Source organism: Ambystoma mexicanum, chromosome 7q (genome assembly GCF_040938575.1).
Source record: "Ambystoma mexicanum isolate Mex_15411 chromosome 7q, UKY_AmexF1_1, whole genome shotgun sequence".
In the NCBI taxonomy this organism is placed as follows: Eukaryota; Metazoa; Chordata; class Amphibia; order Caudata; family Ambystomatidae; genus Ambystoma; species Ambystoma mexicanum.
In genome coordinates, this window is record NC_090941.1 from 229,166,190 (window position 1) to 229,175,031 (window position 8,842).

Here is an 8,842-nt window from a genome sequence, read left to right on the forward strand (position 1 = left end):
TTTATTTGTGGCTCGACTGACCACGTGAAAGGAGATCCCAGATGTAAGGGTAAACCTTCAGGGGTCCAGCTTGTCTCCTTTGCCTTCGCTCCACAGGAGGAAGTCCAAATGGCACGTGGAAACTTTCTACTGCTAGCTGACGAACCCATTGGAGTCTCAGCCAGCATTTCTTTAGTATCTCTGGGGTTGTGGGAACAACAGAATTTAGATGTCTATAATTCTATCTCCGATAATACTAAAGAGTATTATAAGGACAGTGTCCAGGTGAATGGTCAGGAGACTCCTGCCATTAGGGACACTGGGGCCAGCATAACTGTGGTGGATAAATCGTTTTTTCAGGCTGAGGATGTTGCTAAGGCACCCAAACGCCTCACCAAGTTAGCTGGAGGGCCTGTGCAGATGCTACCCCAATTACCAGTTCTCATCAAGTGTAACGACATGACTGTGAAGATACCTGTCAGCATACAGAGTGAGGTACCAGGACGCGTACTGTTGGGTAACGATTTGAAAACTCTCGGAGTTGTATCGCATACTCCCAGACCTCCTAGTAAACGGTTACAGGAGCTAACCAGATCTGCAAGAGAGAGGACCATGCGCGGTACTCTCGAGGAGATGATGAAGAAAGAAATCACTCCTGCTCCACTGGAATTGTCGGCCGCTGTCTCCAAGACATCAGAAGCGAAAGGGAAACCTAAGACTTCTATCCCGAAACCAGCAGCCAGCATTCCAGTGCAGCTAACACGGACTTCCCCGTGGTTGTCCAAAGTTACACCCGTAACTCCACCTCCAGCCGATTCTGAGAGGGAGGTACAACCCTGTGTGGTAGAATTAGACTCTGAGGAAGAGCTAATGGAAGGCCAGGAACTCGTTGGAGATCTGGATCCTGTTGACCATCCTGAGCTGCAGTCTTTACTGGCAGAAGGTGGACCCAGCAGGGCAGACTTCAGTAAGGGACAGAGAGAATGTCCAACTCTGGACGGTCTTCGCCACCAGGCAGAAGCTCAGGCTGAAGGGCAAGAGCCTGGGAAATACAGGTTGCATTGGGAAGATGGCCTCTTCTACAGTGAACCAACCGAGTCTGCACCTGGAGACTACAAACGCCTTGTAGTACCCCAAGAGAACAGACCACAGTTCTTGCAGTTAGCCCACGAGATTCCTTTGGCTGGTCACTTGAGTTTCAAGAAGACTAAGGAAAGGCTCTCTCTCTACTTCTATTGGCCGAAGATGGGGGCCGAAGTAGAAAAACACTGCAGGAGCTGCCACACCTGCCAGATCTCTGGTAAGGTTGGCTCCTAGAATGTGGCATCTTTAGTGCCTCTCCCAGTTGTGGGAGTCCCATTTGAGAGAGTAGGGATTGACATTGTTGGTCCCCTTGATCCTCCAACCTCCTCAGGCAACAGGTTTATACTTGTTGTAGTAGACCATGCTACTAGGTATCCTGAGGCAATTCCTATGAGGACTGTTACAGCCCCGGCTGTGGCTAAGGCCCTCCTTGGTATTTTTACTAGGGTCGGGTTTCCTAAGGAAGTAATCTCTGACAGGGGGTCAAACTTTATGTCCAACTACATGAAAGCCATGTGGAAAACCTGTGGAGTTACTTACAAGTTCTCAACAGCTTACCACCCACAAACCAATGGGTTGGTAGAACGGTTCAACCGAACCATGAAGAGCATGATAGGTGCTTTAGAGGAACTCCTTAAGCGTAAGTGGGACTTTCTACTGCCATGCCTTCTCTTTGCTTATAGAGAAGTCCCTCAGGAGGGAGTAGGTTACTCTCCCTTCGAACTACTCTATGGTCATCCCGTCAGAGGTCCATTGGCCCTGATTAAGGAGGGGTTGGAGAGTGCTCCTTCCCCCAAGCCAGTCAGAGTGACTGACTACGTGATAGGTCTCCGGAGGAGAATGTCACACATGATGACGGAAGCAAGCGATAACTTGAAAGCTGGACAAGCATTGGTCAAGCACTGGCACGATCAAAAGGCTTACATGGTTGAGTTTGCTCAAGACCAGCTCGTTCTCGTTATGATCCCAACAAGGCAGAGGGCCTTGCAAGATAAGTGGATGGGACCCTTCCGAGTTGTGGGTAAACTCGGAGAGGTTAACTATCTGGTGGACTTGGGCAATCCCAAGGAGGCTCCGACAGTCTTTCACACCAACCGACTTAAAGCGTATGTCTCACGACCTGATGTAGGAGCGTTGCTTCTAGCATCATCCGAGGAAGAAGAAGAGAGTGAAGCTCTTCCGGATCTCCTCAGAGGCTTACCTTTAGATGAAAAAATTGAAGGAGTAAATCTCTCCTCCAATCTGACACCCGAGCAACAAGAAGAGTGCAAATCTATGTTGAATCAGTTTGCCTCTCTGTTCTCGCATTCACCAGGCTTGACCCCTTGGGGCCAGCACGACATACTCACTGGTGACTGTCTGCCCGTCAAAAGCAGAGGATACCGCATGTCAGAAAACATACGAACCCACATCAAAGGTGAGGTCAGCAAGATGCTTGATCTCGGGGTAATAGAGCCCTCTACTAGTCCATGGTCTAGCCCAGTTGTGTTATTACCAAAGGCCGGATCTAAAGAACTTAGATTCTGCATGGATTATAGAGCTCTTAATGCAGTCACCAAGACTGATGCCCACCCTTTGCCAAGAACAGATGAGTTGGTGGATAAACTTGGCGCCGCCAAGTTCCTCAGCACATTTGACTTGACGTCAGGCTATTGGCAAATAGCCCTGACAGACCATGCAAAGGAGAAAACTGCATTTTCTACCCCCGTTGGCCTCTACCAGTTTAAGGTAATGCCTTTCGGATTAAAGAATGCACCTGCTACGTTATGATATGATATGATATGGTATTTGTAACGCGCCTATACACAAGTGTTTCAATGCGCGACGAGGCAGGGAGGGAGGGAAACAAGGGGAAGACAGACAAACGATCCTACTAGGCCAGGTGTCATTCAGATCGCGCAAGTGCAGAGGTAAGGGGAAAAGGAGAAAGTGCAGGGGGAGGAGGTGGGGGGAAAGTGCAGTACAAGGTAAGTAGCGTAATAAAAAAGAAATAATAAATGATAAATAAAAAGGGCCAGCTGGTGGCAAGTGCGAGGTAAGTGCAGAGCAAGTGCTGGGAAGTGCTGGGAAGGGGGCTGTAGGGATACAGTGACAGTCCCACAGTGCAGGGGGAGCCAGGGAGGCAGTGCAAGTGGAGAGTGGCTGGGCCCTGGACCGAGGTCGCTGAGAGTGGCCCAGATGCAGGTTTAGTGCAGAATTCAGTGGGGAGTTGAGAAGGTTTAGCAGGGGAGAGGGAGAGAGAAGGCAGAAGCGAAGAGGAAGGTTTTGAGGTGCTTCCGGAACCGGAGATGGTTCTCCTCAAGTTTCAGGGAGGCAGGAAGGCTGTTCCAGAGGGAGGCCCCTGCTGCGGAGAGAGATCTACCCCCAGCTCGTTTCAATGAATGGTAAACCGGGTTCTGAATGGGATGGAGGACTTCTGCATGGCATACTTGGATGACATCGCAGTGTTCAGCAATTCCTGGGAAGAACATGTAACCCACCTGAGAGACGTTTTGCAGGCTCTTGGATGAGCCAATCTGACCATAAAGGCGAGCAAATGCCAAATTGGACAGCGTAAGGTAGTCTATCTTGGGCATGAGGTAGGCGGTGGAGAAATAAGGCCTTTGCTTAGTAAAATTGAAGCTGTGCAAAATTGGACAACACCAACTACTCAAACCCAGGTGAGAGCCTTCCTAGGCCTCACTGGGTATTACAGGAATTTCATAGAGAACTATGGGACCATAGCTTCTCCACTGAATGTCATCTCCTCGCCCAAATTTCCTAAAAAGGTTAAATGGAACGAGGAGTGCAATCAGGCTTTTGAAAACCTGAAAAAGGCTCTTTGCCAAGCCCCAGTACTCAGAGCTCCTGATTACTGCCAACACTTCATTGTGCAGACAGATGCTTCAAATGTAGGAATAGGTGCCGTACTCAGTCAACTGGATGGGAAAGGTAGGGAGCACCCCGTTTGCTTCATCAGCCGCAAGCTGAAGGATCCTGAAACAAGGTGGGCAACAATCGAAAGAGAGTGCTTTGCTATCGAGTGGGCTCTGAAGAAGTTTAGGCCGTACTTGTATGGTTCTACTTTTGTCATTCAGACTGACCACCAACCCTTGAGATGGTTAATGCAATTGAAAGGGGAAAACCCAAAACTATTGAGATGGTCGATCTGCCTGCAAGGGTTCGATTTCACGATTGAGCACAGGTCAGGATGTCACCACCAAAATGCTGATGGTCTCTCTAGGATGTATGTCATCGACTAGAGGTATGAGATTCATCCAGGAGTGGATTAAATCCTCCTGTCCCTTAGTCTGGGGTGGGCGAGTGTTAGGGAGAATTCTCTGTTTAGGCTGAATTTCCTAAACTAGTGAGTCCCCCAGCAGCTTTGCTGGATTTCGGGAGTTTGTTTTTTCCATCCTGCCAAGAGTGAGACTCTTTTTCTCCCACTCTTGGGCATGTATGTGTGAAATTCCTTTGAATGTCAATGTGTTCTATGGGCTGTGGGGTCTTTTACTCCATAGGGTCTCATGTGTTTTTCTATGTGTGTTACACCGCACCCTATGTGCCGTAGCACCGGGGCGTCCTAGCGGACCCCCACCATAGACTCCATACCCGGGGACTGACTACTGTCTCCCCGGGCATGTAAAGTCACCATTGGCTTTACTAGACCTAAATTTACTAACAGAACTTGTACAAACCATCTTATTGTGGACGTACTAGTAGGGGTAATTTGATTACTCCTGGATCTGTTACTCGAGGGGGCACTGTCCCGTCCCCCCTCGTCGAGTTTTGGCTGGTGGCAGTGGAAACTACTTGTTTGGTTCGACCCCGAACCTAACCCTATGGGATTCGTCCCATTGTTGGAGATTGATACTTTTCCTCGTTAATCTGTAACGTACCACCGGTCTACTTATCTTAAATAAGTTTATCGGATGGTATTTTCTGCCAGAACTCGGTTTTTAAAATGGCGTCTGTGTTCGTCTCTGTGACTCCTAAACCAAAGGTCGAGCCCTTTGTTCCACTTTTGGCGGGCTCTGTACAGAGACCCTCCAAAGTGGTGCCATTCTGTCTGGGTTACCACAGGGGTGTGGGAGGGGGTTTAGGCACCCTGGACTGAGTTGCCTTGCCAACTCCGGTCGCACTCTGGAGTGATTGGCCCAAGTGGTGAGCCTCCCCGCTCACCACTTAGCATGTGTTGATTGACAGCTAGGCTGAATGAATGGGGGTTTTCTGCATAAAAGCAGGGCGTTTGGGACTGGATCTTCAGAAGTCGCCACAGGACCTAAGAATCCGACGAGGGTAACGCTGAGCCGACCTGCACGACGACACCTCCGGTGGAGCCCTGCGGAAGCGACTCACCACTTCCCGACGACAGAGGAGATCTCCCTGCCGGAGAGTCTCTTCCCCTGACTGGTGGGAGCAACCAGTCCCCTTTGCTTTTTATTCGCCTCAGGACGCAGTGGTCGAATTGCCCGTGCAGAGCACCTCGGCAACCGGATAGCCACTACCCCTGTACCGCGACCAAAAGGTGGTGCCTTGTGACGGAGCACTCCGCGGCTGGTCTCTTCCCTGGTGGTGCACCGGACTTCACTTTTCTTCGACGACGAGATCATCTCTACTCTTGGCAACGGCCCGACGTGCATCCACCACCAGGAACAACTGCCCCCGCCGGAGCTGCCCTCCACAACAAGGTACCGTGTCTGCCTGGCTTCCCTTTCGATCGGTTCGAGTGAGGTGTCTTAATCCTCTCCGTTCCGTTGGGTCGCCTCCAAGCTTTTCTCATTTATCGTTCTGAACTGGTTCAATCTGCCGATAACAATTTGCTACAAAGACTTGAATGCATCTCCACTAGAGACTTTTTGGGACATCGCGCCTTGCCTCTTGCCAAGTGGGCCTGGCCTCTGAACTTTACGATCTATTGTGATTCTTGCCTTCCTGTCTTGCATATTTTCCGCGAAGGATTGAACTGTGTTGATTTCATAACCTGCCTATCTTTTTCTCTCCCGTCCTAACAAATATTAGAGTGTCATCTAGGTTGAGGTATACTAGGGGGATTGATCGTTTCTTCTTCGTAGAGTAATTGTGTTTGATTTGTTTTGCCGTGAACTTGCCATAGTGTTTTACATAGATGTTTCGTTATAAATAAATACCTTAATATCTTTACACTAAGACTCGTTGCGTGTTTGCTTGTCTTGCTGAGAAGAATTGCCCTATCTTGTATACTCCACATACTGCTCAACTCTTCTTGAGGGAAGTCTGACTGCTCAGCCACAGCTACCAAGTGAATCTGTGTGGTACAGACTGCTACCAAGTGGGTTCACCGCCAAACACCTGTAGTCCTAAATCTTTTGCAGTGGTCCCAGAGGGAACTGCACAGGTTTCCGCCTAACACCCTGCACTGCTGGGGGGTGGGGGTGGTGGGAGACATGAGTAGGGGCCTGGTGGAGGGTGCCCCTGGTGGCTGGGGGGTGGGGGTGGTGGGAGACATGAGTTGGACATGAGTGGCGGCCTGGTGGAGGGTGCCCCTGGTGGGTGGGGGTGGGGGTGGTGGGAGACATGAGTGGGGGCCTGGTGGAGGCTGCCCCTGCACTGCTGGGGCGTGGGGGTGGTGGGAGACATGAGTGGGGGCCTGGTGGAGGGTGCCCCTGGATGCTGGGGGGTGGGGGTTGTGGGAGACATGAGTGGGGGCCTGGTGGAGGCTGCCCCTGCACTGCTGGGGAGTGAGGGGGTGGTAGACATGAGTGGGGGCCTGGTGGAGGGTGCCCCTGCACTGCTGGGGGGTGGGGGTGGTGGGAGACATGAGTGGGGGCCTGGTGGAGGGTGCCCCTGACTGCTGGGGGTGGGGGTGGTGGGAGACATGAGTGGGGGCCTGGTGGAGGCTGCCCCTGGATGCTGGGGGGTGGGGGTGGTGGGAGACATGAGTGGGGGCCTGGTGGAGGGTGCCCCTGACTGCTGGGGGGTGGGGGTGGTGGGAGACATGAATGGAGGCCTGGTGGAGGCTGCCCCTACACTGCTGAGGGGTGGGGTGATGGTAGACATGAGTGGGGGCCTGGTGGAGGGTGCCCCTGCACTGCTGGGGGGTGGGGGTGGTGGGAGACATGAGTGGGGGCCTGGTGGAGGGTGCCCCTGGTGGCTGCGGGGTGGGGGTGGTGGGAGACATGAGTTGGACATGAGTGGGGGCCTGGTGGAGGGTGCCCCTGCACTGCTGGGGGTGGGGTGATGGGAGACATGAGTGGGGGCCTGGTGGAGGCTGCCCCTGCACTGCTGGGGGGTGGGAGCGGTGGGAGACATGAGTGGGGGACTGGTGGAGGGTGCCCCTGGTGGCTGGGGGGTGGGGGTGGTGGTAGACATGAGTGGGGGCCTGGTGGAGGGTGCCCCTGCACTGCTGGTGCGTGGGGGTGATGGTAGACATGAGAGGGGGCCTGGTGGAGGCTGCCCCTGCACTGCTGGGGGTGGGGGTGATAGGGGACATGAGTGGGGGCCTGGTGGAGGCTGCCCCTGCACTGCTGGGGGATGGGGGTGATGGTAGACATGAGTGGGGGCCTGGTGGAGGGTGCCCCTGCAGTGCTGGGGGGTGGGGTGATGGTAGACATGAGTGGGGACCTGGTGGCGGGTGCCCCGGCACTGCTGGGGGGTGTGGGTGATGGGAGACATGAGTGGGGGCCTGGTGGAGGGTGCCCCTGACTGCTGGGGGGTGGGGGTGGTGGGAGACATGAGTGGGGGCTTGGTGGAGGCTGCCCCTGCACTGCTGGGGGGTGGGGGTGGTGGTAGACATGAGTGGGGGCCTGGTGGAGGCTGCCCCTGCACTGCTGGGTGGTGGAGGTGGTGGGAGACATGAGTGGGGGCCTGGTGGAGGGTGCCCCTGACTGCTGGGGGGTGGGGGCGGTGGGCGACATGAGTGGGGGCCTAGTGGAGGCTGCCACTGCACTGCTGGGGGGTGGGGGTGATGGTAGACATGAGTGGGGGCCTGGTGGACAGTGACCCTGCACTGCTGGGGCGTGGGGGTGGTGGTAGACATGAGTGGGGGCCTGGTGGAGGGTGCCCCTGGTGGCTGGGGGGTGTGGGTGGTGGGAGACATGAGTGGGGGCCTGGTGGAGGCTGCCCCTGCACTGCTGGGGGGTGGGGGTGATGGTAGACATGAGTGGGGGCCTGGTGGAGGGTGCCCCTGCACTGCTGGGGGGTGGGGGTGGTGGGAGACATGAGTGGGGGCCTGGTGGAGGGTGCCTCTGGTGGCTGGGGGGTGGGGGTGGTGGGAGACATGAGTTGGACATGAGTGGGGGCCTGGTGGAGGGTGCCCCTGCACTGCTGGGGGGTGGGGGTGATGGGAGACATGAGTGGGGGCCTGGTGGAGGCTGCCCCTGCACTGCTGGGGGGTGGGAGTGGTGGGAGACATGAGTGGGGGCCTGGTGGAGGGTGCCCCTGGTGGCTGGGGGTGTGGGGGTGGTAGTAGGCATGAGTGGGGGCCTGGTGGAGGGTGCCCCTGCACTGCTGGGGGTGGGGGTGATGGTAGACATGAGTGGGGGCCTGGTGGAGGGTGCCCCTGACTGCTGGGGGGTGGGGGCGGTGGGAGACATGAGTGGGGGCCTGGTGGAGGCTGCCCCTGGATGCTGGGGGGTGGGGGTGGTGGGAGACATGAGTGGGGGCCTGGTGGAGGGTGCCCCTGACTGCTGGGGGGTGGGGTGGTGGGAGACATGAGTGGAGGCCTAGTGGAGGCTGCCCCTGCACTGCTGGGGGTTGGGGGTGATGGTAGACATGAGTGGGGGCCTGGTGGAGGGTGCCCCTGCACTGCTGGGGGGTGGGG